Below are 25,882 nucleotides of genomic sequence, written 5' to 3'. Positions count from 1 at the left end.
ATGACTTTTTTGCCTCAGTCTTCACTGGCAAGTGCTCCAGCCACACCGCCCAAGTTGCAGAAGACAAAGGCAGGGACTCGAAGAATGAATAACCACCCACTGTAGAAGAAGATCAGGTTTGAGACCACCTAAGAAACCTGATGGTGCACAAGTCCATGGGACCTGATGAGATGCATCTGTGGGTCCTGAGGGAACTGGCAGATGAAGTGGCTAAGCCACTGTCCATCACATTGGAGAAGCTGCGGCAGTCCAGTGAAGTTCCTGCTGACTAGAAAAGGGAAAACATGTCCCCCATTTTTAAAAAGGGTAAAAAAGAAGACCCAGGGAACAACAGGCCAGTCAGTCTCACCTCTGCGCCCAGCAAGATCATGGAACGGATCCTCCTGGAAGCTATGCTAGGGCACATGGAAAACAAGGAGGTGATTGGTGACAGCCAACATGGCTTCACGAAGGGCAAATTGTGCCTGACAAATTTGGTGGCCTTCTATGAGGGCGTTGCAGCACTGCTGGATAAGGGAAGGGGAACTGATGTCATCTACCTGGGCTTGTGCTGGACAGTGTCAAGTGCTTGGCATGACATCCTTGTCTCTAAATTGGAGAGACATCAATTTGATAGGTGCACCATTCGGTGGATTAGGAATTGCCTGGATGGTCACCTCAAAGACTTGCGGTCAACAGCTCGATGTCCAAGTGGAGAGCAGTGATGAGTGGTGTTCCTCAAAGGTCAGTGTTGGGACGGCGCTGTTTAACATCTTTGTTGGCAACACGAACAGCGGAATTGAGTGCACCCTCAGCAAGTTTGTCAACAACACCAAGCTGTGTGGTTCAGCTGACACGTTGGAGGGAAGGGATGACATTCGGAGAGATCTTGACAGGCTTGAGAGGTGGGCCCGTGCAAACCTCATGAAGTTGAATAAGGTCAAGTGCAAGGTCCTGCACATGGGTTGGGGCAATCCAAGCACAAACACAGGCTGGGCAAAGAGTGGATTGAGAGCAACTCTACAGAGAAGAACTTGGGGGTTTTGGTGGATGGAAAACTGATTATGAGCCAGCAATGTGTGCTCACAGCCCAGAAAGCCAACCGTATCCTGGGCTGCAACAAGAGGAGTGTGGCCAGCAGGTCGAGGGAGGTGATTCTCCCTCTCTACTCCACTCTCGTGACACCCCACCTGAAGTACTGTGTCCAGCTCTGGGGCCCCCGACATGAGAATACATGGACCTGTTGGAATGACTCCAGAGGAAGGCCACAAGGATGATCTAGGAGGTGGCTACAGCACCTCCCTTATGAGGACAGGCTGAGAGAGTTGGGGTTGTTCAGCCTAGAGAAGAGAAAGACAGACGGGGAGAGACTCTTTATCAGGGAGTGTAGTGATAGGGCGAGAGGTAACAGTTTTAAACTGGAAGGGGGTAGATTTAGATTAGGTGTGATGAGGAAATTCTTTACTGTGAGGGTGGTGAGGCACTGGAACAGGTTGCCCGGAGAAGTTGTGGCTGCCCCCTCCCTGGCAGTGTTCAAGTCCAGGCTGGACGGGGCTTTGAGCAACCTGGTCTAATGGAAGGTGTTCCTGCCCATGGCAGGAGGGTTGGAACTAGAGGATCTTTAATGTCTATTCCAACCGAAATCTTTCTGATAAAAAGGAAGTTGTTTTGATGAATTCTGGCCTTTTACTTCTTACTAAAAACAACTAATATTAAAATGCACATAAAGTGTGGCTTATGAGGTACCATCAACATCAATAATAAGGTGCATGCTGATCATTTAGCATTTCTAAAGGACTGTAAGTATTTGCTTTTGACAAGTCCAACTGCATATCTGGAATTTTGTAATTCTTACTTCTAGTAATGATGTTCAAAATTCTATTGTTATGCACTGGAAATTCAAGTAAAAATCAGAATGCTTTTTAAAGAAGTTGATCCAGTTGTATTACTACACATCTCATTGCCAAGGTATTATAAATAACAATTTAGGTATTATTGTAAGACCATACTCAAAAATAACTTCTCCCCATTTTGTTTCAGGCAAGAGCAAGAATTAGTGTTCACACAGTCAGAGGCAATCTTTTATATTTAAAACATTTGAATTAAGCTGTAAATAGTATTAGATTACAAAATAAAGATTGTAAAAAATCGAACTTCTGTGGCATCATTTTTCCAGGCAACATAATACCTGTAACAAAAGTGACTTCTTTCGTTATACTTGATATTTGTGTCTTCTTCTGAACCTTTGTGTTTCACAAAGTCAGTCAGGCAGTAGATTACAGTAACAATTTAAGAATCTGACATAAGCTTGTTAAGAGCATGAGTATAAATTAACAAGGTTAATAATCTATTCATTAGGCAGTAACCGAAAAAAAAAATAAAACAGAAGACATTAATTTACCAGTTAGACTTGCTTTGAAAAAAATTTATTTGCATCAGAAACATTGCTAGTTCAGTCATTTTTTCTACAAGAAAGAGTAGTTCATTTGGATGCAGTTTGCACTCAGAATTATGAAAATGAATGATTTTGTTCTCTATCTTTGTTTTAGAAAACTGAATTTGCAAGGAACAAATGGTGAAATTATTTATGAACACAAGTCTGTTATAACTATATGCTCATTAAGGAATCCTTAAGAGACAAATAATGTAGGGAAAGTTAATTAACTCGTCTGTTATTTGTGTAATTCAAAAAACCAATTTCTACAGGACCAGGTGTATTTCGTCAAAATATTACCTAGTAACTTTTGAATGGTTGAATTGTCTTTCTTTTGTGTAACTCTTTTTTTTTTCTTTTGTAATATGAATACAACAAAGAAAGCAATAAGATCTTTGTATGTTAAGATAATGAGAGGATACCATAAAATTAGACCCAGATTTTCTGCAGAATCATGCAACTGGAGTTTCTACTGAGATGAATTTAATTTGGTACAGAATAGATTTTTTTATTATTATTTCATTTAAATCATTATTGCAGGTTGGGGTTTTTTTGAGTTCTCCTATCTATATTTTGCCATTAAGCAAGGAAACTTGAACTGAACTCCCTTTGAGGCTAGCTATGAAATTCACTCACCAGCAACTAAATGAGTTTCCTAAGATCTTTTGCTTCTTCATTAGAAAATGAAGTTATATTATATATTAATTTTCTGTCACATTCTTACAGTATCTTAGTGACTCTAGTGTGTCTAATAACCATAGATAGCATTTGGGGAACTGCTCACCATACAGTCCTAGGTTCCAAAAAGAAAAGTGATCCTGCCAAGTGCATGCTACTTTGTTGCAACAGCATGCAGGTTGCCCTTAGGACATTACCTTCACACCCAGCTATAAACCTGGCGGATTCTTCAGACCTGCCTGTGCTCATTGCAAACATGATTCTTTTTTAATTGCAGTATTACATCTTCTCACATATCCATATTTCATTATGAAACCTCTTGTTCTCCCAAATAATGCTTTGCAACTACACCTATCTATATTCTACACAGCTCATGGACGGTTTCTGTGGCCACATTGTAAGGGCCCAATCCCTCCCATCTTAGATTTTCATTGCTTTTAAAGTTCCTCAAGTGCTGAGCTACCTTTGAGCCAGAAAACGTTGAATACATCGTTTCATTCATGAGAGATGCATGCTTGGTTTTTTAGTTTTGTACCTATCTGTGAGGTGTTTGCAGAGGATTTGTACATAAAATCCCCTGACATAATTGTAGGATGACCTGTACATTCAATCCAGGAGTTTGGAGGTTGCGTATGTGCATACCAGCTCTTGATCAGGGAAGTGTAACACAAACTGTGCCTACATTTAATTGCTGCACAGACTCCTGGAACTGTGAGCAGCCAAAAAACCAAACCAACAACCCAAACCCACAAAACCACAGATGTAATAAGAAAGCACGTGGCAAATGCAAACTTAGAGTAAAGGAGATTTTGATCTGTTTTACACCTTCACATAAATTTATTAGTTGATAAAAGAATTTCCAACACTTAGCATCCCTTCTGATATAGTTTAACACAGTCTAAAGCATCATGTTGAATAAATACTTTGCTATGGAAAGTATAGTTAGTGAAAGTAACATATGATGGTTTAATTAATAGATATCTTAAAACTAAGTCTTTGCTGCTTCTGTGTTATGGATGTAGAAAGCACAATTTGTAATTGTACCATAAAAAGCAAGATACAAGTTTTAAATTTGTGATCTTTTTAAAAAATTTTGGTTTATATTTTTTTCTCATTACAAGAAATAAACAGCTTCAGTGATAGCCTTATGGTAAACATGAATGCTTTTAATAAGGAAAAACCAAAACAAAACAAAACAAAAACCCCCAAAACTCCTACTTGTGAAGTTTCATCAGTGTGGAGAGTGCTGTTGTCAGGAGAAGGGAAAGTCAAAGATTCCAGTTATTGAAAACACAGTAAACTCAGAAGTCATGTTCTGTGGGGTGGTTTGTGGGGTTTTAGTCTTTGGTTGTTTGGGGTTTTTAATTACTTTTTTTTGGTTGAGGATTTTTTCCTCCCCCACTCACCTCCCCCCCATTTGAATGTTGAGAGAGACTTTCTATAATATTGGCTATGACTATACAATGTTATCTGATAGCTTTAGAGGAAACTGGACTCTTGTCCAACTAACCCCCTCCTCTGGATTTGCAGAGCTATGACAGAACAAGTCTTATACTGAGACAACAAAAATGGTTCTAGTTTTCATCTTTATTTGCTCTTCTTCCTCTTTGTTTAAAGAAAATGAAAAACATAAAGTTCTGTGTGTTCTGGATATGGAAAAAAAAATAAAAGAGACAAAATACAAATTCTGGTAAGTATTATAGAGGTATAAGCATAGACAACTTCATCAGAACTCAGACAATCACAACATCTCTGTTCCCAGAGAGATGTCAATCCTGGGATGTTTTGGCATCCTTAAGCACATACTGAGGAAGATGGCCAGATGCTCAGATGTTGTGAATCAAAACTGAGTTTCTCCAAAGTAGCTACACAAATTTCCTCAGCTGACATTGCCCACCCATACTGTCAAGTAATTAAAGTTCTTAGTCCCCAGGGTATTTCCCCCCACCCCTGGATTTTTTTCTTGATGAAAGAAGCCACGCTGAATATGGATTAACACCATGAGAACAGTAAATGCCACAAAACAAATAATCTGTAAAATCATCAGGAATGTTATTTGCAGTGAGATATTTTAATTACAACAGGTTCAACTTGTCACAGAGTTCAAAAAAACCCTCTTAGGAAAACAAAGAGAGTAGTCATCATACATGATGTTACTGGAGGATCTTGGCACGTTTCAGCTAATAAAGCAGAGACTGAAGGAATATGTGTTTCATTCTCTAAATACAAAACAAAACCCCAAAGATACAGGTGAAAATAGAAAGATAAAAAGACTGCTGGCACAGGACAAATGTCAGACCAGAAATAAGAGTAAGAATGTCCACTGTGTGAACAAGATTCAAACTCATATTCATCAAGATGTGTTTTAACATTAATCATGGATTACATGACACAGCTGCTTTGATAACAAAGACTCCAAACTGGTGACTCAGTCCTTCTAAACCTATATTTTTTTATCGATCAAGAAAAAGCAAAACAATGGCAAGGAAAAACAGAAAAACAAGTATTACAAAAAGCATTACTACCTTGAAGAACAAATCTTTGACTAATATAGTATCTTATTGGGGATCAAAGAAAGAAATCCACTTAGAATCTTCATGCAAACTCATAATGATCTAAACACACTCCCTCTTGGTATACTAACTGTCCTACTCTAATCTAAAAACTTTATTTCCCTTTGGACTTTAAAGAGGCCACTTGTGTGAAACTGCAATTTACATGTTAATAGAGGTCTGCTTCAAGCAACGTGTGACCTAGAACAACCAGTCATAAATATAGCAAGTTCATGACTATATTTCAAAATATTCCAACAAAAATGTAATGAAAAAAATATTAATGCTTCAGAGGTAAAGAAAAGGTGCCATGCAAGTGGAAGCAGAATACAAAACATCTTTATACAATGTTCTTATATATTCTTTGTTTTGAGCTAGGCAAAACCAGATGGGGAACAGTGGGAAAGTAACATTTATAAAAGAAAACAGCAACTGAATATCCATCTGTGTAAGCAGTTTATCAGAGAAAATGGTAATCACAGTTTTCTACTGATTGCCTGTTTAGATAATACAATTTTAATACATACAATAGATAGAATATTTTCAAGTGACTAGAATAAAGGCATTCATAAGGGTAATTTTCTTGAAGCTGATGATTATTTAAGGCTGATGGTCCAGCTCTGATTATATGCCCATCTCTAGAGGGCTGAGTGACCAATCTGATTGTTACAGTTAAATAAATGCATGACTAAAGTCTTTAAAGTTTTCTTAAAAACCTCTCTCTTCTTCAAATGTTATTGCTACATCCAAATTGCTGCATCAAAATAAAAATACGGATTGTTCTATCAAACTGAAAATTGGTTGCCATTTCAAAATTGAGCCTGTATCATTTTAGTTGTCACCCACCTGTAACTAGTCAAATATATATTCCACTTAAGTTGATTGGATATAGACAATGTTGTGGCAAAAAATATATAACAGCAATCTTACAAGAAGTAATTTGACAAGAAATCCCATCAAAGAAACCTCAAGTCCATAGTTATCTTCTCTCAGACATGTGACAGAAGGTCAGGAAACCAACAGTGATGGCTCACACAGCCTGGGAAACTGGGCAGTGTGCTGACTGCCAATACACCCTCACTTTTTAGATGGCTGTACCTACTGGTGTAGGTATCAAGGTGTTGACAGCGGGGGCTTCAAGGTGGCCTCCATCAGGAAAGAGGATCAGAAACCACTTGTTATGGACTGAACAAAACCATTCTCCATGCCCATCTGTGTCACAAGGTGAGGAGTGTGCAGGTGGCAAGAGGCAAGAGGGGAAGGTAGAAAAGTTGGTGATGAAGGAGTGAAGTTGATCCTGGGAAAGATGCAGGGGAAGGAGTAGTTGTTTTTATTTTTCTTTGTTTCTCACTATCCAAACCTATTTCTAGTTAAATTAGTTCTCCTTAAGTTTAGTCAGTTTTACCAGTGATGGTATTTCGTAAGCTATCGCCATGCCTTTATCTCATCCTGTGAGGTTTTCCATCTTATTTTCTCTTCCTGTCCATTTGAGGTAGAAGAGTGAGAGCAGCTGGGCAGGCATCTGGCAGTCAGCCATCAACCCACCACAGTGATTAACTCTGCCTTGAACCACAGCTCTGCATCATTCTGAGCTTGCTCAATTGTCAATTTGTGCTAGATTTGTGGTTCTTTTACTAATCACCTTTGTTTTTCATGTAAGTCTTTACATAACTCAGTACCAAAATGCAGAACAATTGCATGTGATCTCATAAATGCTGGTCTAGTGATAAGAAAATCAGGAATAAAGTTTTTTTCACTATGCAAATCTGGCATAAACTACATTGCCAAAATTGTATAACAATGGTTTAATCAGTTTTATTCACATCAGAACTAATGGAAGACAGTTTTAAATACCTTTCTTTCCCTATCTCTTGATAGTACTTCCAAGAAACTTTATGAACATTTCAAACGTGATAAATATGACGTATACACACAGAGTGGTAGACATCAAACTTGCATCTGATCAGAGAGACTAAAAGTGTCAAGAGAGAACAGCAATGGCTTTACAAGCCTAGGTCACTAGCTTCTGGCAAGCTCAGATAGACAAGGGTCAAAAATAATCAGCATCTAGTGGCAGCTCAAAGACTTGAATAAATACGTTGGTAGATTGGAAGCACTTCTAAGCAGACCAGCTACCTGGTAAATTATTTCACATGCTTTGATTTCCTGAGACAAGGTAGTGTAGTCTGTGTGGTGGAACAAGAGGAGGCTGGAGAGCAGAGGCAAGGTTGCTTCTTTCTCACTCACCACATCAACATTCATAGAGCAAAACTGCAGAAGAGGCTTTAGGAACTCTCTACTGTCATCTCATCAGCTGCTATGGATCTGCTCAGCAGATCCAATACAGGACTTTCTGCAAAGTTTTGAATCTAGATTTTACATTTAAAAATCCTTAAATACAAAACATTGCATTTTATTTATCAGTGGAAGCATTGCTTAGCTGATGAAAAACAACTTTTTATGTTCTGTGATTTATCTTGCAGCTGTCCCAGGAGACACATTAGGTCTTACTTTTCACTGACAATCAACAAGCACTATCATCTTCAGCAAGATATGGTAGGTGCTTGGTAGTTTTCAAGTCATAAAAGTTATGCTTCATATGATATCACCTGATAAATTATTAATGTACTCATAGTATGTATAAATACACTATTTCAAATTATCTTAATTTGACTAGTAACAATCTAAATTCATAAAAGAACTAACTAAACTTAAGAATCATATATGTGCACAGATTTTTTTAGCTACTCTGTAAAAAAAACCCCAAAAAATCTAGAGTTGAGTGTTTTCACTTTCAACCAAGAAGTACTCTTATGATCGGCTATGCATTTCCATACGATGTTAACTTTATTTGTAGTCTGAATAAAGTTAACAATAATAAATAATTTAATTATGTGTACTGTTATGTTTAGAGCTAAATATATTTGCTTTGGAGATACATCAGGAACACTAAGATACCAAGATATTACCTCCCAGACTTCACAGAAAAACTTGCCAAACATACAAAACAAAAAAGATCACTATTAAGAGAGAGTTTCATGCAGATAATGAGAAATGATACATGGAAATCTGTTGCCCTTTATTAGAGCTTTAATACTCTCATCCTCTTTCAGACATGTTTTTTACTCTCAATGTATTTATGGGTTACCTTCTACCCTTTACAATCAGACACAAATGGGTATATTGATCCACTGACATGAAAGTATTTTAAAATACTCTTTAGGAATAATACTAATCATCTCTTAGCTCACATTTTCTATGACAGAGAAAATGATGTTAAAATTGAATGGGTCAAAGATGTAATGAGTAATAAATATAGGTGAAGGTCCATATCCAGACAAACAATATATAGAAATATTTACCACTATATTTTGTTTTAAAATACTCAATACTGAAGGCCCAACATTTCCGAGCATATTACTTGTAAAAGTTTCCATGGTTCCCTCTGTGAATCAAGTGCGCATCTTTGGTGTTTTAATATACATATTATACATTTCAAATACACATATCTCGTAGAATGAGGTTTGATGCTTTTCCTTTCTTTTAGAGAAATATTTGAGATACTAAAATTGCTCATAGCTAAATTAGATTTAACTGTTTCTGTTAGGATTACTGTTTTAGATCAAAATAATATTCAGAAACTCACCCACAGCACTACCACTACTGGACAGTGCAATTTACTTGACTTCCAAACAGGCTAATGTCTGAACTAAGTGAGGACACACATATACAAAAACACCCATTCAGATATCTTTCATTTATGAAACCAGAGATACTAGAATTTGCGGAATCAGGGTTTTTTCTTTGTCTCTTTCCTATGGATCAAAAATAAAGGGCCTGTTTTAGATTTCTGAACCACTGACTTCCTCTTTATCATAGAATGGTTTGGTTTTGAAGACACCTAAACGTCATCTAGTTCCAACCCCCTGCCATGGGCAGGGACACCTTCCATTAGACCAGGTTGCTCAAAGCCCCGTCCAGCCTGGACTTGAACACTTCCAGGGAGGGGGCAGCCACAACTTCTCCGGGCAACCTGTTCCAGTGCCTCATCACCCTCACAGTAAAGAATTTCTTCCTCACACCTAATCTAAATCTACCCCCTTCCAGTTTAAAACTGTTACCTCTCGCCCTATCACTACACTCCCTGATAAAGAGTCTCTCCCCGTCTGTCTTTCTCTTCTCTAGGCTGAACAACCCCAACTCTCTCAGCCTGTCCTCATAAGGGAGGTGCTCCAGCCCCCACCCCGATCATTCTTGTGGCCTTCCTCTGGAGTCATTCCAACAGGTCCATGTATTCTCATGTCGGGGGCCCCAGAGCTGGACACAGTACTTCAGGTGGGGTCTCACGAGAGTGTAGTAGAGAGGGAGAATCACCTCCCTCGACCTGCTGGCCACACTCCTCTTGTTGCAGCCCAGGATACGGTTGGCTTTCTGGGCTGTGAGCACACATTGCTGGCTCATAATCAGTTTTCCATCCACCAAAACCCCCAAGTTCTTCTCTGTAGAGTTGCTCTCAATCCACTCTTTGCCCAGCCTGTGTTTGTGCTTGGATTGCCCCAACCCATGTGCAGGACCTTGCACTTGACCTTATTCAACTTCATGAGGTTTGCACGGGCCCACCTCTCAAGCCTGTCAAGATCTCTCCGAATGTCATCCCTTCCCTCCAACGTGTCAGCTGAACCACACAGCTTGGTGTTGTTGACAAACTTGCTGAGGGTGCACTCAATTCCGCTGTTCGTGTTGCCAACAAAGATGTTAAACAGCGCCGTCCCAACACTGACCTTTGAGGAACACCACTCATCACTGCTCTCCACTTGGACATCGAGCTGTTGACCGCAAGTCTTTGAGGTGACCATCCAGGCAATTCCTAATCCACCGAATGGTGCACCTATCAAATCGATGTCTCTCCAATTTAGAGACAAGGATGTCATGCCAAGCACTTGACACTGTCCAGCACAAGCCCAGGTAGATGACATCAGTTCCCCTTCCCTTATCCAGCAGTGCTGCAACGCCCTCATAGAAGGCCACCAAATTTGTCAGGCACAATTTGCCCTTCGTGAAGCCATGTTGGCTGTCACCAATCACCTCCTTGTTTTCCATGTGCCCTAGCATAGCTTCCAGGAGGATCCGTTCCATGATCTTGCTGGGCACAGAGGTGAGACTGACTGGCCTGTTGTTCCCTGGGTCTTCTTTTTTACCCTTTTTAAAAATGGGGGACATGTTTTCCCTTTTCTAGTCAGCAGGAACTTCACTGGACTGCCGCAGCTTCTCCAATGTGATGGACAGTGGCTTAGCCACTTCATCTGCCAGTTCCCTCAGGACCCACAGATGCATCTCATCAGGTCCCATGGACTTGTGCACCATCAGGTTTCTTAGGTGGTCTCAAACCTGATCTTCTTCTACAGTGGGTGGTTATTCATTCTTCCAGTCCCTGCCTTTGTCTTCTGCAACTTGGGCGGTGTGGCTGGAGCACTTGCCAGTGAAGACTGAGGCAAAAAAGTCATTGAGTACCTCAGCCTTCTCCATATCCTGGGTAACCAGGCCTCCTCTTTCCTTCCAGAGAGGACTGACATTTTCCCTCGTCTTCCTTTTACCACTGATGTGCCTATAGAAGCTTCTCTTTTTCCCCCTGATGTCCCTGGCCAGATTTAATTCTCTCAGGGCTTTGGCCTTCCTAACCCAATACCTGGCTGCTCAGACAGTTTCTCTGTATTCCTCCCAGGCTACCTGTCCTTGTTTCCACCCTCTGTGGGCTTCCCGTTTGTGTTTGAGTTTGTCCAGAATCAACTTGTCTACCCATGCAGGCTTCCCGGCATTCTTACCTGACTTCTTCTTTGTCAGGATGCGTCACGCCTGAGCCTGGAGGAAGTGACCCTTGACTATCAAACAGGTTTCTGAGGCCCCTCTTCCCTCCAGGCTACTCTGCCAAGTACATCCCTGAAGAGGCCAAATTCTGTTCTCCTGAAGGCCAGGGTAACTGGAGGCCCATAAACCAAATATGTATTAAAAAAAAAAAAAACATAATAAATAATGAATCCCAAGTTCTGACAATCTTGAAGTCTATACATATTGCGTTTTGAAGAAACCCTCCTTACAACCCTTTTGAAGTTTTTTGCAAGGTTAAAAACCTTTTAGATGACTTTCACGAAAAGGGTTTATTATAAGCTTTAAAGAAACCAAGCAATCACAGGATGAGAAAAATGTTATGATACATATAAATAGTTGGTTAAAAAAGACTGGGAAACTGGTGGTAGTATATACTCAGTTATCAAAACAAAAAATTGTATAGAACATTTTGTAAGAAGGAAAGTTTTCTAATCATAGCAAGTTACTGATGACAATGAGGACAACAAAAAGTATTAAACTCCAAAAGGAAGTTTTGATCCTAAGTGACAGCAAAACAACTAACAAAATTTTTTATAGACATAACTGAAAAGTGTATAAGTAATACTTCTCAATCTTTATAATTCATGACGGAGGAAACCTAGTTTTATTCATGCAATATCATGCTTTTTGTGGACCATCACCAAACATAAGTGATATATAGAGGCTGTGACAGTTTTATGAAAACATGACCTCAAAACTCTTTGGTTAACAAAATAAATCTATTGTTAGAAGCTACTAAGAAACAAGAAAAACACCTCTGAAAAAAACATTAAACCACCATGCAAGTTCATGGTTCACATTTCTTTGAAGCACTGACTATCCTGACTTGGAATGGATTAAAAAAATTAGAAAAAAGAAGAATTAATTTTTTAACAATGACTAATTAGAAAACAGATATTTTGGTCTGGTATATGAGAGAGCTGCAATATTCCAAAGCACAGAGAAGTCCCGATCATTTATCACATCCTCTGTCACAAGCACTCTAAACCTACTAGTGAGAAAATAAAAGTGGGAAGAGCAAGGCTGAAAACAGTAAGATAAGACAGCTTTTCACACAGCAAGAGATCTGTGTAAATCCCTGCTGAGTGAGAGTAGTGTGCATACTGACAGTTCACATGGATTTGATGAAAGACTGGACAAGCACTCAATAATAAGTCATTGAGGGCTTAAGTAGAAAAAGCACAGCAGGTTCAGCAAACCTCCAAAGCTGAAAACAGTTGGAGGCAAGCAGAACTTGTGGGGGGAAGTATCATTTGAAAGTATCGCTTAATCTATTTTCTCTCTTCCTTACATACCTGCTTGTGGCTGCTGCAGGAGGGAGGTTGCTGTGCTACATGGGCCCTTGGTCTGAACCAGTGCTGCTGTTCCTGAGAGCTACTGGGGACAGGATGGGTCTCTACAACCACTGGTACTGGAGTATGGATGGCCTCCCAATACTTTTTGTTGCAGTTTTGCACCATGAGGTTAAATCACTGAAACAGGATTTGATTAAGGTAGTTATTAAATTACATGGGCTAGGAGAAGGAGTGCAAGAGTGAGGAAGGACCTCTTGCACTCTCACCTCAGTCTTTCAGAAGCTCTGTGATTCTTTAACAAGTTCACCATTGTTGGTGGGAAGGAGAGGGGAGAGGATCATTTTTAGTATTTTGAAATAAACTACTGGTATTACATTATATTAGCAACCATTTTATATGCATGGCCATCTCAGGGACCAATTAGACAAAAATCTCTGGAGCAAAATCCTGATGCAGCTTTTCTTTGTGATATAGCATTCCCAGAATTTCAACATGGATCAGACGTACTTGGTGTTTTTGAAGTGCCATAGGAAAGTGGGGAAATGTATTCAATAATATATTATATACAGAACTTCTGAGGCTCCTCGCTACTAGAAAGCAGGGAAGAACCAAACACAAAAAAAGAAAGGAAATTCCACAATTCTTTGTCCTCACCTTTATACCTTTGCTATAGGAGCTCTAACTTTCCCTTGCAACTGTTCTCCTACGTATACGTTCTTCTGCCATATGTCAGCCCAAGTCTTAGGAAAATCTTATTTCTTCCTAAACATTTCACTTGGTACAACCTTAGTCCATTAATTATAACTTTTTTGAAAAGGAAAAAAAATTGGACTGAATGATTAACATATTTGAACAAAATTCCCATATAGTTTTAGTTTACTTTAGACTTAATTTTTCCAGTTAATCAAAGCAAAAAATCTTCCAGACATATTCTGACTAGATTTCATATGCGTACATAGAAAATGGATATGTCATTCCTAAAGAAAATGGAACATAGTGAAATAGTTATTTGGGAATTAAAATTTATTATTATTTCTAACTTTGTCTTCATATTAATAACAAGAAATCATTCACTGATACCAAGAGAAAATATTCTCTTCTCAAAGGCTTTTAAGAAAAATAATCAACCAGTTATATTAGATTAACATGTTAACTTAAATCTCCACATACACAAATATATTCCTCTGATGCCAAAAGTACCCAAAATTCCATTCAAAGACTGTTGGAGATAGGCTTTCCCAAAAGAGTCAAATCTCATTAGCCAATAGCTCTTGAGGACAGTGAGATATGTATTTTGCTGCACTGCACATTCTATGTTAGGATCCCAGGATGGAGAGGAAAACAAATACAAGCTATCTGTGAGACAACAAGCTGTATAATAAATAGGAACCCTATTTAAAAGGCTCATAATCACAAAGATTCGATTACAATATTATATTTACTAGCTAGCATTTTCAAGATGCTTATCATATGTAAGGATTATGTCTCATAGAGATGAAATATACTAAAGTTCAGTGAACAGTTCTTAAACTATATGTTTCCAACTCCCTTTCAAGTGTAATAAGGTATTTACTAGTCATGTTTAATAACAAGTTTTATAAGACACAGAAACTTATTACCTCTGGGGAGTGCAAGTACATTGAATAGACTTTGAAAAAAAATCCTAATAGCAAAGGTTCTTCTGCATAATGCTTAAATTTCAACACATAGATTTACCTCAGTCATGAAGTTCCTGAACTTCTGCCCCGGAACCAAAGGGAGAGGAGCAAAAGTACAACTAGATGTAGCTAGGAAACCTGAAAGCAGGAGTCTCCAGCTTTTCCACATGATCCAGAATGCATCACAGAACTTGTTTTCGTGCAAGGTAATACTCCTTAATCCCTTTACTCAATACAATTGAATCTCTTAAATAGATACACATACCTATACATACAGATCCTGGCTGCTTATATTAGCTCCATCCACATTGCTGCTGTTGTCACTGCTAGAACATCTTGTATAGCTTGTTTTCAGCCATTTCTACCCCACGACTTCCTCAGAATGGAAGCAAATTTTGAATGCCTTTGCACTAAACTGACGGAGTGGTCAGGTCCAAAGGTCTGTGATCAGTGGCACAAAGTCCACTTGGAGGGAAGTCTCTAGTGGTGTATTCTGGGGTCAATACTAGAAACAATACTATCTAATGTCTTCATTAATGACTTGGATGCTGAAACAGAGTGAAGCCTCAGCAAGTTTGCAGATGTTACAAAATTGGGAGGTGTGGCTGATATGCCAGAGGGTTGTGTTGCCTTTCAGACAGACCTGGACAAACTGGAGAACTGTCAGAGAGGAATCTCATTATGTTCAACCAGGGTAAATGTCCTGTACTAGTGGCCAAATAACCTCAGGCCCTAATACACTCTGAGGGCTGATTGGCTGGAAAACAGCTCTGCAGAGAAGGACCTTGGGATCAAAGTGGACCATGAGCCAGCAACGTGTCCTTGCAGCAAAGAAGGCCAACAACCTCCTGGGCTGCATTAGGCAGAGTGTTGACAGAACATAGAGGGAGGTGAACCTTCTCTGCTCAGTACTGGTAAGGTCACATCTGGAACATTGTGTCCAGTTCTGGGCTCCCCAGTACAAGAGAGACATGAACTTACTAGAATCATAGAACCATAGAATCATAGAATGATTTGGGTTGGAAGGGACCTTAAAAATCATCTAGTTCCAACCTTGCTGTCATAGACAGGGACACCTTCCACTAGATCAGGTTGCTCAAAGCCTCATCCAACCTGGCCTTGAACACTTCCAGGGATGGGGCATCAACAACTTCTCTGGGCAACTAGAATGGGTTCAGCACAGTGTCATTAGAGTTATTAAGGGATCGTAACACCTTTCATATGAGGAGAGATTGAGATAGATAGGATTACAGCCTGAAGCAGTGAAGGTTCATGGTGATCTTTCCTATGTATATAAATACCTGATGGGAAGCAATGAAGAAGAAGGAGCCATACTCTTCTCAGCAATATACAGTAACAGGTAAAAAGGCAATAGCTACAAATACAAACACATGAAATTCCATGTGAATGCAAGAAAATACTTTTTTTCTTGCAAGGGTGATCGAACCCCAGAACAGGTTGCTCAGAGAGCCTATGGAGTTTCCATCTATGGAGATATTCAAAACCTGACTGGACACTGTCCTAAGTAATCTGCTTTGGCTGACCCTGCTTGAACAGGGGATCAGACTAGATGATATCAAGAGATACCTTCCAGCCTCAATGATTCTGTATTCTTTGATTCATTAGCTTATACTCTGGTATTAACTTTGTATATTTTTCTTCGGGTAAAAGTCACAGTGACATTAAAAAAAACAACCAAACAAACAACTTCCTGTACTTGTAGCTATTTCAAAGCGACTATTGCATGAAATACAGGCAAACCAAGCCTTTCCAGAACAGAGGAAAGGATACACGGGCTATAATATCTAGACCGGATGTATTCAAATATTTTTCTTTTATCTTAGTGTGTGACCTAGATGTATCATATTTAATTTGTTTACATTATATCCCTTGAGGGATGCTGTAGTGCTTCCCCAGATAATATTCTTGTTGGTCATAAGAGTAACAGAGGAATTCTGACAACTGTTTTTTCCTTGGCTAAACACATACATAGCAACTATATCGAATTATAGCATTTTTGAAAGATATCTTTACATGCCCACTATCCCATCTTCAACTTTTATCTATGACTGCAACCAGAGGGTAGGAGCATGCGACTCTGGTATTTTACAGTAATACATTCAGACATACTGAAGTTTTTCAAATGTTCAAGATCACCTTAAATCTTGTATAACAAATAACTTGTTAGAAAAACTGGAATCCATATTTAAGACATTATGTGCTGTACGTGCAATATAGCAGAATGAATGACAACATTTTTCATAAATGAAATGCATTTTTCTTTTGAGGTTAGACCACCATTTACTTTAATTTAATCAATTTAATTAAATGGAAATAATGGCATAATCCCTCGGGGAGTACGTGCTTCACTTATGAAGTATTCTATCAAAAGTATTTGAAATGTGAGCATTTTTCCATCAGTAGATGTGAAGAGCATATTTAAATATGAACTCCCAGAGCTAACATGATTTCTCGACTATGTCAAAAATGGCAGCTTTTGTTGTGCAGAGACAGGATAAAAACTGAGCACAGTAAATTTATTTGCATATAAAGTTCTCTTATAATTGTATGTTATAATTTCACACTGATTTATAAGTTAACGAAAACCAAATGATATTAGACAATTATTTGCCTAAGTGACACACTAAACATTATCTTAGGAAATGGTTTCCCTTTTTCTTGAGATCAATTTATTATGGAAGACAGGATACAGTTCTCAGAGTAACATTTGTTTGTAATTCAGCAAATTATTTTATAATTTCAGTGTTATTTTCTATAATGATACAAAAGTCTAAAATTAACATTTCATAGTTAAGAGATCACTGATAGGGATGTCAAAATTATAAGTGATGATACAGGCTGTTAGTTAAGTGTATGCTGAAGTTTTTAATATAAATTGTTTTTTTGTTTTAATTTCTATATAAAAATTTAAAATTTAAAAAATGAAATAGCTTAAAGCAATTATTATGGAATCATCATAGAATCATCATAGAATCTCAGGTTGGAATGGACCTCAAGGATCACCTGGTCCAACCTTTCTTGGCAAAAGAACAGTCTAGACAAGATGGCCCAGCATCCTGTCCAGCTGAATCTTAAAAGTGCCCAATGTTGGGAAATCCACCACTTCCCTGGGGAGATTATTTCAATGGCTGATTGTTCTCACTGTGCAAAATTTTCCTCTTGTGTCCTATCAGAATCTTCCCAGGAGTAACTTGTACCCTTTACCCCTTGTCTTCTCCATGTGACTCCTTGTAAAAAGGGAGTCTCCATCTTCTTTGTAGCTACCCTTTGAAGAGTGGAACATGGTGATAAGGTCTCCCCTAAGCCTTCTTTTCTCAAGGCTGAACAAATCCAATTCTCAGCCTTTCTTCATGTGCCAGGCTTCCCTGTCCCCTAACCATATTTGTGGCCCTTCTCTGGACTGACTCCACCCTGTCCATATCTTTTTTGTATAGCAGGGACCAAAACCAAACACAGTATTCCAGGTGTGGCCTGACAAGCACTGAGTAGAGCGGGGATAATGACTTTCTCTCTGCTGGTGATGCCCTTGTTGATGCAACCCAGCACCCTGTTGGCTTTCTTTGCCGCAGCAGCACACTGTTCACTCATATTGAGCTTGCTGTTCACCAGGAGCCCCTGGTCTCTTTCCACACAGCTGCTCCCCAGCCAGGTAGATCCCAACCTGTGCTGAACTGGATTATGTTTTCTCAGGTGCAAAACCCTACATTTGTCCTTGTTGAACTTCATGAGGTTCTTGTTAGCCCACTCTTTCAGCCTATCCAGGTCTTCCTGCAGGGTGGCTCTCTCTTCTGAAGTGTCCACATCCCTACTCAGTTTGGTATCATCATCAAACTTCATCAGGGTACACTTGATCCCATCATCTAGATCACTGATGAAGATATTAAACAGTGTTGGGCCAATATCGATCCCTGGGGGACCCCACTTGTGACAGGTTGTTAGTTTGAAAAGGAGCTATTTACCACCACCCTCTGGGTGCAGCCTGTTCCACACACACCACACAGACCACTTGTCTAGACTGTAACACATCAGTTTCTCTAGGAGGAGGCTGTGGAAAAAATCAAAAACCTTGGAGAAATCCAAGTAGACAATGTCCACCACTGTTACGGAGGCTCCCAAATGAGCAACCAACCACCAAAAATAAAAAATTAATTATTAACACAGTTAACTAGATCTCCGTAAATTACAGGTTCGAATGTCTGTAAGAGGAGAACAGAACAACTTTCTAGGGTTTAACGGCAACCCAAAACGCATAACAAAGAACTCTATGGGGTTTAATGGCAACCCAAAACGCAGAACAAAGCCCCACTCCCTAGGGTTTAACGACAACCCAAAACACTCTATCACTCACCTGACAAGTGAGGGCTCTCAACCTCGAGGACCTGCTCAGGGCAGCGTTCCGACCCAAGGCACCTCGAGGAGTTTCCTTGGGCAGCGTCCTGACCCAAGGGGAGAGTCCTCGACTGCAGCATGCAGCTCCAGGGGACGAGCTCAAAATGGCTCCCCCAGGGGACTCCATTTATACCCAGGCCGAATCTGACCTGTAGTCAATAGCGGCTTCTATTGGCCAAAGGCCCCAACTACCGCGAAGCCCTGGGAACAAAGGCAGTCAGGAGCTACTGCACTTCAGCAGCCAAGAAGCTCTGCTTTCATTGGGCAGATGCACCTGCCACAACCACTCACCCCAAATCAGCTGAGAAGGTTACTTTGTCATAGAACTTACACACTAGTTATTTGGAAGACTAAATTTTCAAATTATTTACATTAAACCTAAATTTAGCAGAAGTTTTTATTCTGCTCTATTATGCCTTGCAGCACAAGTGAGACAAATCTTGATGCAGAGAATAGAATGAGCAAGGAATTCCAATGTGAGTTTACAGGAATTGTAATGACTTTCTGGTTTGGTTTGATTAATCCGTATATGCTCTGAAGACAGAGAGGAGGAAGAGGAGAAGGATGGAAGACTACAGGGCCCCATGGGTGGAATTCACATAGAAAGAACCAAACATCCCTGCCACATGGTCCTGTCCTGTAACCAGATCTGGTCTCTTGAACCATCTAATTGTCTGCAAAACTCCACAGTTTTGTACACAGGCAGGTGACAAGGCTAATAGATGTGGTGGAAACATTTTAGAATCACAGAAACTTTTGGGTTGGAAGGAGCCTCAGGATGTTGTCTGGTACAACTCCCATCTGAGAGCAGGGTCAGCTTTGACATTAGAGCAGGTTCATCACAGTCATGTCCAGTCAAGTGCTGTGTATCTCCAAAGATGGAGATTTCACAGCTTCTCTGGGAAACCTGCTTCTGGTTTATAATAGTCACATGGTGACATTTTTCTTCCTTGCCTCTAATTGGAATTTTCCTTGCTGGTATCAGCCAGCTCCTTTAGCAGCTTTGGATATGCCTGAGCTAGTCCCAATTATTGAGACATTCAATCAGCTTTAATGCATCATTTTTAGTGAAGCAGGAACCAATACTCTGAAGAAACAGGAACTTAAGATTTTAGTAGTACTTTACAGAAAATGTGTATATAAGTACGCCTCAGCCGCTTGACATCCTGGAGATGATTACAGCTTTGGTTTGTGTTTGGTAACTTAATCCACTGTGGGAAGTATCTAGTGTGTCATTTATAGTGTCTGATAAAGAAAATAGGAAGTTGTATAACTGATAAGAGAGAGGTTTTTTGGTATCCCTCCTGCAGTCTTAATCAGAAATACACACACTACTTTGTCAAAATGTCTGGTTTTTATCTTGCCTATTGTTTGTCTTGGGTGGTTTTTTGTTTTTGTTTTTGTTTTTGTTTTTAAAGTTTTGTGTGCTGTCCTCCTAAATATAAAATTTTGAAGAGGAAAAAATACCCAACACCCAAAACCCCCAAAGCTTTGTTCCTAGTCATTAAAACAATAAGAATACTGTCTGTCAATATAGAGGCAAAACAGGAAAAAAAAAGTGCAAGTACAGACTATCACAAAAGACTTTGAGGAGTAAAGCTACATATAGACAAAATTGACTCTGCATTATCACTACATGGATCTCAAACAGAGAAATAGTCTCTGAACAAAGCCTGATGATGGTATGATGATATTTACCTGATGGATAATGCCTTCTGATTAAGAATGTTGTTTACTGTGTATTGATTTCAGCCTTTATTTAATCAATGCTGTGGAAGAGAGAAAGAACAGATGTTCCTTGAGGATACCAATTACATATGGGTTTTAAGATTGAGGTAAAAAGAATTGGGATTATTAATGATGTGGATCACAGTAATTCCCTTTCCCTCATGACTACCTAGGTACTTCTCTTGCTGCTCAGCATAAGCAAGTTTTTCATACTGAGCTTTAAACTCTTTAAGATGTAACATTCAACTAGCAGGTTGGCTAAAGGGTAAGAAGCTCCCTAGTGATCCAGTCCTTGCCTTTTTGTATTAGTGTAATCTCTGCAGTGAGATTTTAGTAAACTGTATGAATTTGCAGTCTGAACATGAATGGGTTTATTTGGTTTAAGAGGAATTCTAGATTAATCCTCTCTCTACTGGTCATTTTGTGGGCATGTCTTAGGCTGCTTTAAGAGACAGCATTCTTCATATTGGTAGGTAGTGTAGAAGTAGGTAGAAAGACAGGTATACATACATCAGTGATTGTTTCTCTTCACTTCTTGTTACCTCACTGTAGGTTTGATTTTTCAGCACTCCTTTAGACTGTCGTTTGTCTACACAGTTAACTTGTTTGAACCATTTTGTGTTTATAACTTTCAAAATTTTCTCATCTAAGAATCATTACTAATTTCAGCAGTGAATTTTTTGCTAGATTTGTCTACTTAAAACTTATATCTCTGGGGATTACAGAGGGATGGGATCACATTTATCTTGAAGATCTTGTACCACATATTAGTGTTAAATCTACAGATGATCATCTCTCTGCATGCTTGGGATTGATAGATATTCTACTGGATTTTTATTTAAGAGCTATACAGGCTATTGACCTGCATGCACATATTCAGACGTTTTAGATAGGAATTCATTTTCTGCTTTCATCACATAGCCAAAACCATTTAATTTATTTTGCTCAAGAGATGCACTTGGAAAAAATATTTTTTCATTTGTAGAAAAAATGTGGAAGAGTGAAAGAGATATATTGTATTAGATGCCTCCTGCTTCAAGCATATTTCACTACATTTTGACTTTTTAAAACTGGTTATTCTTTCTATTAACTGAAGATTTTGTTCCACTATCAACTTACTTATTTACCTAATATAATACATTTAGAACAGTTTCTGAATGTTATTGGCTCTAAATGTATAACACAGTATATCTAAAAAGTAATTATTCATCCAATAACCCTAATTAAGCATAATCTTGATTATTAGAGTGAAAAAAAAACCAACAAACCCAAACAAACAAAAATCCAAAGCACTTAATAAGTATACCCTCCCATCTTTGAATTAATTGCATGCTCCATGTGTACTTAGGCTGTCCAATCTATGGAAAGTAATTTTTTCCTTTATTTAGGCTTTCTGAATGATGCACATATTAGTATAATGGGCATCATACTGAGATGCTAATAACATTCCTGCAAGATTTCTCTTTGTGTATAAAATATTTTTACAAATTTTGCAGATTATGCCACTTACTTGCTTTGAAGGGGGATTTTTCTCAGTGGGGAAGACTTTGCAATATATTGTAATTAAATATAAATGCATTTAGTTGTTATTCATGGTTCATGATTATGAAATTATAGTTCTAAAATGTATCTCTGAAAAAGTAAACAACATATCCTTCCACACCATTTTCTTTGCTTTTAACCTGTGAAAAAAATTATAAATACTTATAAGTAAAGTTCTGTGAAGGGTTAGAAGACAAATCTGTTAAAAACTTCAAAGGCCATTAAATTGCTTTACAAGACCAAGAAACATAAGATGATCATTTGTTGTGGAGAAAATTCTGATGTACTTCTCAAGAGACATCACCAGCTTCTGCTCTTTCCATCTGCTCATCTTTGTGCATCTTGGCCCTTACTACTCTAATGTGACTTTTGAAACCACAGACTTGTCCAGCAATCTTTTTCTCTGGTACACAACCAGCTAAAAAGGCTTTGGAAATAGTTACAGGGCTCTGCAGTGATACTCTATCTGTCTCTGAATGGATTAGCTGTAGGTTTGGAAACAAAATAACTATATAGGCTTTGAGGTACCACAGCAACACATGAACTCCTGAGCGCATGTATGCTAATTAGCCTTGTAGGGAAGCAGTGCTAATTAGTCCGCATGGAATAACTCAGTATTACTACTTCTGAGACCTGGCATTCAATTATATATATGGTGTGACTGTTTTGACATACAAATTTTTGCATATTTCTCTCTACACTGGCATGCATTATACCGCATAGACAACCTTACAGATTTACTACCTCACCAAACATGGTTCTTCCTTTTTTCCTTTTTACAGCTTCACTCTTTCTTTTTGTTTCATATGACTGTCAATCACACCCAACCACCCTGCATACCCTTTTTGGTTTTAATTTAGGTCTGTTATTTATCTTTTCCTACTGCAAAAACATAATGGTATCATAGTCCTGGTTGGTTTCTTCCTGTTTCTTCAGCAGGTGGTCACCACCAAAACTCTGAAGATGACTGCTGATTTTTTGCACCAATGAAAGCAGTAAATTATTAAAAAAACTAATGGTTAACAGCATTACTTTGCAGGGTCCTAAGTAGCATAATACTTTAGGGACTGCCTGCAGTCTTAAAAGACTAAACAGTCTAAGATAAGATTAGGAAAAACATTTTTACTAAAAGTTGAGCTCTGATATATATTGGCATGTTCACCTTGCATATTGTGTGGAATCATTTGCTTTAAACAATTTGTGTTTCTTCTGAACAAGTACTGTGCAAACAAAGACTTGGAAGTTACCTTCTAGTCTAAGTCAGTAAAATGTAATTCTCTAAACATCTGGAAATGTTTCTGAAATACAGACTCACATCTTAATTCAATCTAGTGGAGGCTATTCTTTAGGACTAATAGAGGCTTTTATTGTTTTGCTAAAAGCAGTAGAATCAAAAAGCCAGTTAGAACCAAAGGAGAAAATAAAAAAAATTATTGAAAGCCTTTTCTCTATTCTCAATTTTTCAGTAGCCCTATATGTAGTCCAGTAGGGACCAACAGCACATCAGAAACATACCGAGGTGCAATTGAATTAATCCCTAAAACCAGACCCGTAGGCCTTGAGAAGATAATCTGCAAAAAAACTCACCAAAATCCATGAAGAAGGAAAAGATCTTTTATGGCATGAGTCAGAGTAACATCCCACATTTATGCACATAAATACATTGTGGATTAGGCCCACCAAGAAAAGAAGGTATAAGGTAATTCATTTCTAAAACATGTTGTCACCATTTGTCAATACTTCCCCATCATTATACATGTTAATTTATCAAAAATCTAATTTATTCTGTTATCAGCTTTGTAGAAAAAGTCTTGGTGGTCCTGGTGGACACAAGCCAGCAACATGTCGTTGTGGCAAAGAAGAATAATAGTGTCCTTCTTGGACTGCTTAAGAAGAGGAGTGTTGCCATCAGGTCAAGGGAGGTGATCCTTCCCCTCTGTTCAACCCTGGTGAGGACACACTTGGAGTGCTATGTCCAGTTCCAGGTGCTTCAGTGCAAGAGAGACATGGACATACTGGAGAGAGTCCAGTGAAGGGCCACTAAGATGGTTAAGGGACTGGAGCAGCTCATTTATGAGGAACGGCTAAGAGAGCTGGGACTGTTTAGACTAAAGAGAAGGCCCAGGGGCGATCTTATCAGCATGTATAAATATCTAAAAGGAGAGTTCAAAAAAGACTCAGACAGGCTCTTTTCAGCAGTGTCCAGTGACAGGACAAGAATAAATGGGCACAAACTGAAACACAGGAAGCTCAGTCTGAACATAAGGAGAAACTTCCTAACCGTGAAGGTGACTGAGCACTGGCATAGATTGCCCGGAGAGGATGTGGACTCTCCCTCCTTGGAGATATCCAAAAGCCATCTGGACATGGTCCTGGACAACTGGCAGGTGGCCCTGCTTGAGCAGAGGGCATGAACCAGGCGACCTCCAGAACTCACTTCCAACCTCAACCATTCTCTGATACTGTGATATTATGACCTTATGATAATAAACTCACATTTGCATATCTAAAGAGAAAATAGAAATGAAATCTTATTATTATTCTGCTGTCCATTAATCTTTCTGGCTAACAAAAGCTCTTAAAAACTTATGACTACTACCAGAAGTTCCATTGCCTAAGGAGTAAAAAAACATGGGAAGAGGGAGAGGAGAAGGAGTACATGAACACATGTTTCATATCTCAGTTGTGGTTTTGCTTCATTATACAGGAGATATAGATTAACACAAGCAGTATGAAAAGTCTCCCAGTGGCACCAGTTTACTATATCAGAAACAGTTATGAATGACAGTATGTGGAGATGTCGCTATAAAGAGTGCCTCAAGCCCTGTTATGAGTCATCTCGTTCCTTTCCAAGATGTTTCTCTGGAAAAAACATCTGCTATTCATATTGTGTTAATGGATACCAAGAGGTATGGATGTCAACATGCCACGTTGCTTTGAAGCTTTCACGTCAGTTTGTCATACTTAATTCTGGTTTAAATCAGTATCTGTTTTGTTGATGTCTCAAAATTCAGAGATTTATTCTGGTTTAACTCTGTTTCTACTATACATCTCACCTAACTCCTAATTTTCTATAAAATTAGTGCCTAAACTCTTAATCTAAGAATTTTTTTCTATACTGAGTAGTTTTACCCTCATGGTACCATCCCATCTCTCTGTCAATATTGCTTCCTGGTTTTCTCAGCTGTGTGTCACTCAGATGTGTGAAATAATGAAAAATGTATTCAAATATTAAAAGGATTATGAATGAGAAGATGTAACTTACACTGGTCTGGCAGTGGATCTCATGTCATAGTAATTCTTTTCTACTTGTCTTTTCTACCATACCTTAAACAGCTATAATATCAATACTGTCCCTAAAGTAATATCTGTATATATCACAAAATTGATTACAAATACTGATTCATTTTCACTAGATCACAAAGAATTTAGGTCACTTTTTAAAGTGAACATAGTGGTATATCAGACCTTACTACTTAGAACCTCTTGAAATTAATTAATTTTCAACAAGTGATACAGCCATTGGGAGTGCAATTCACCTGATCATTGTGCTTATCTATAGAGTACCTTTGCATCTGGGCTAGTTGTTGGGATATCCTTTATTTCACTGAGGAAACTAAGAAAGTTTAGAGCATAACTCATTATATCCAGTATTTCCTCATGAAAAAAGGTCTGAAGACTCATGCCTTTAAAATGGCGATTTCTTCCCACTAAAGAAAA

This window comes from Strix aluco, chromosome 2 (assembly GCF_031877795.1).
Source record: "Strix aluco isolate bStrAlu1 chromosome 2, bStrAlu1.hap1, whole genome shotgun sequence".
In the NCBI taxonomy this organism is placed as follows: domain Eukaryota; kingdom Metazoa; phylum Chordata; class Aves; order Strigiformes; family Strigidae; genus Strix; species Strix aluco.
Note: the sequence above shows the minus strand (reverse complement) of the source record.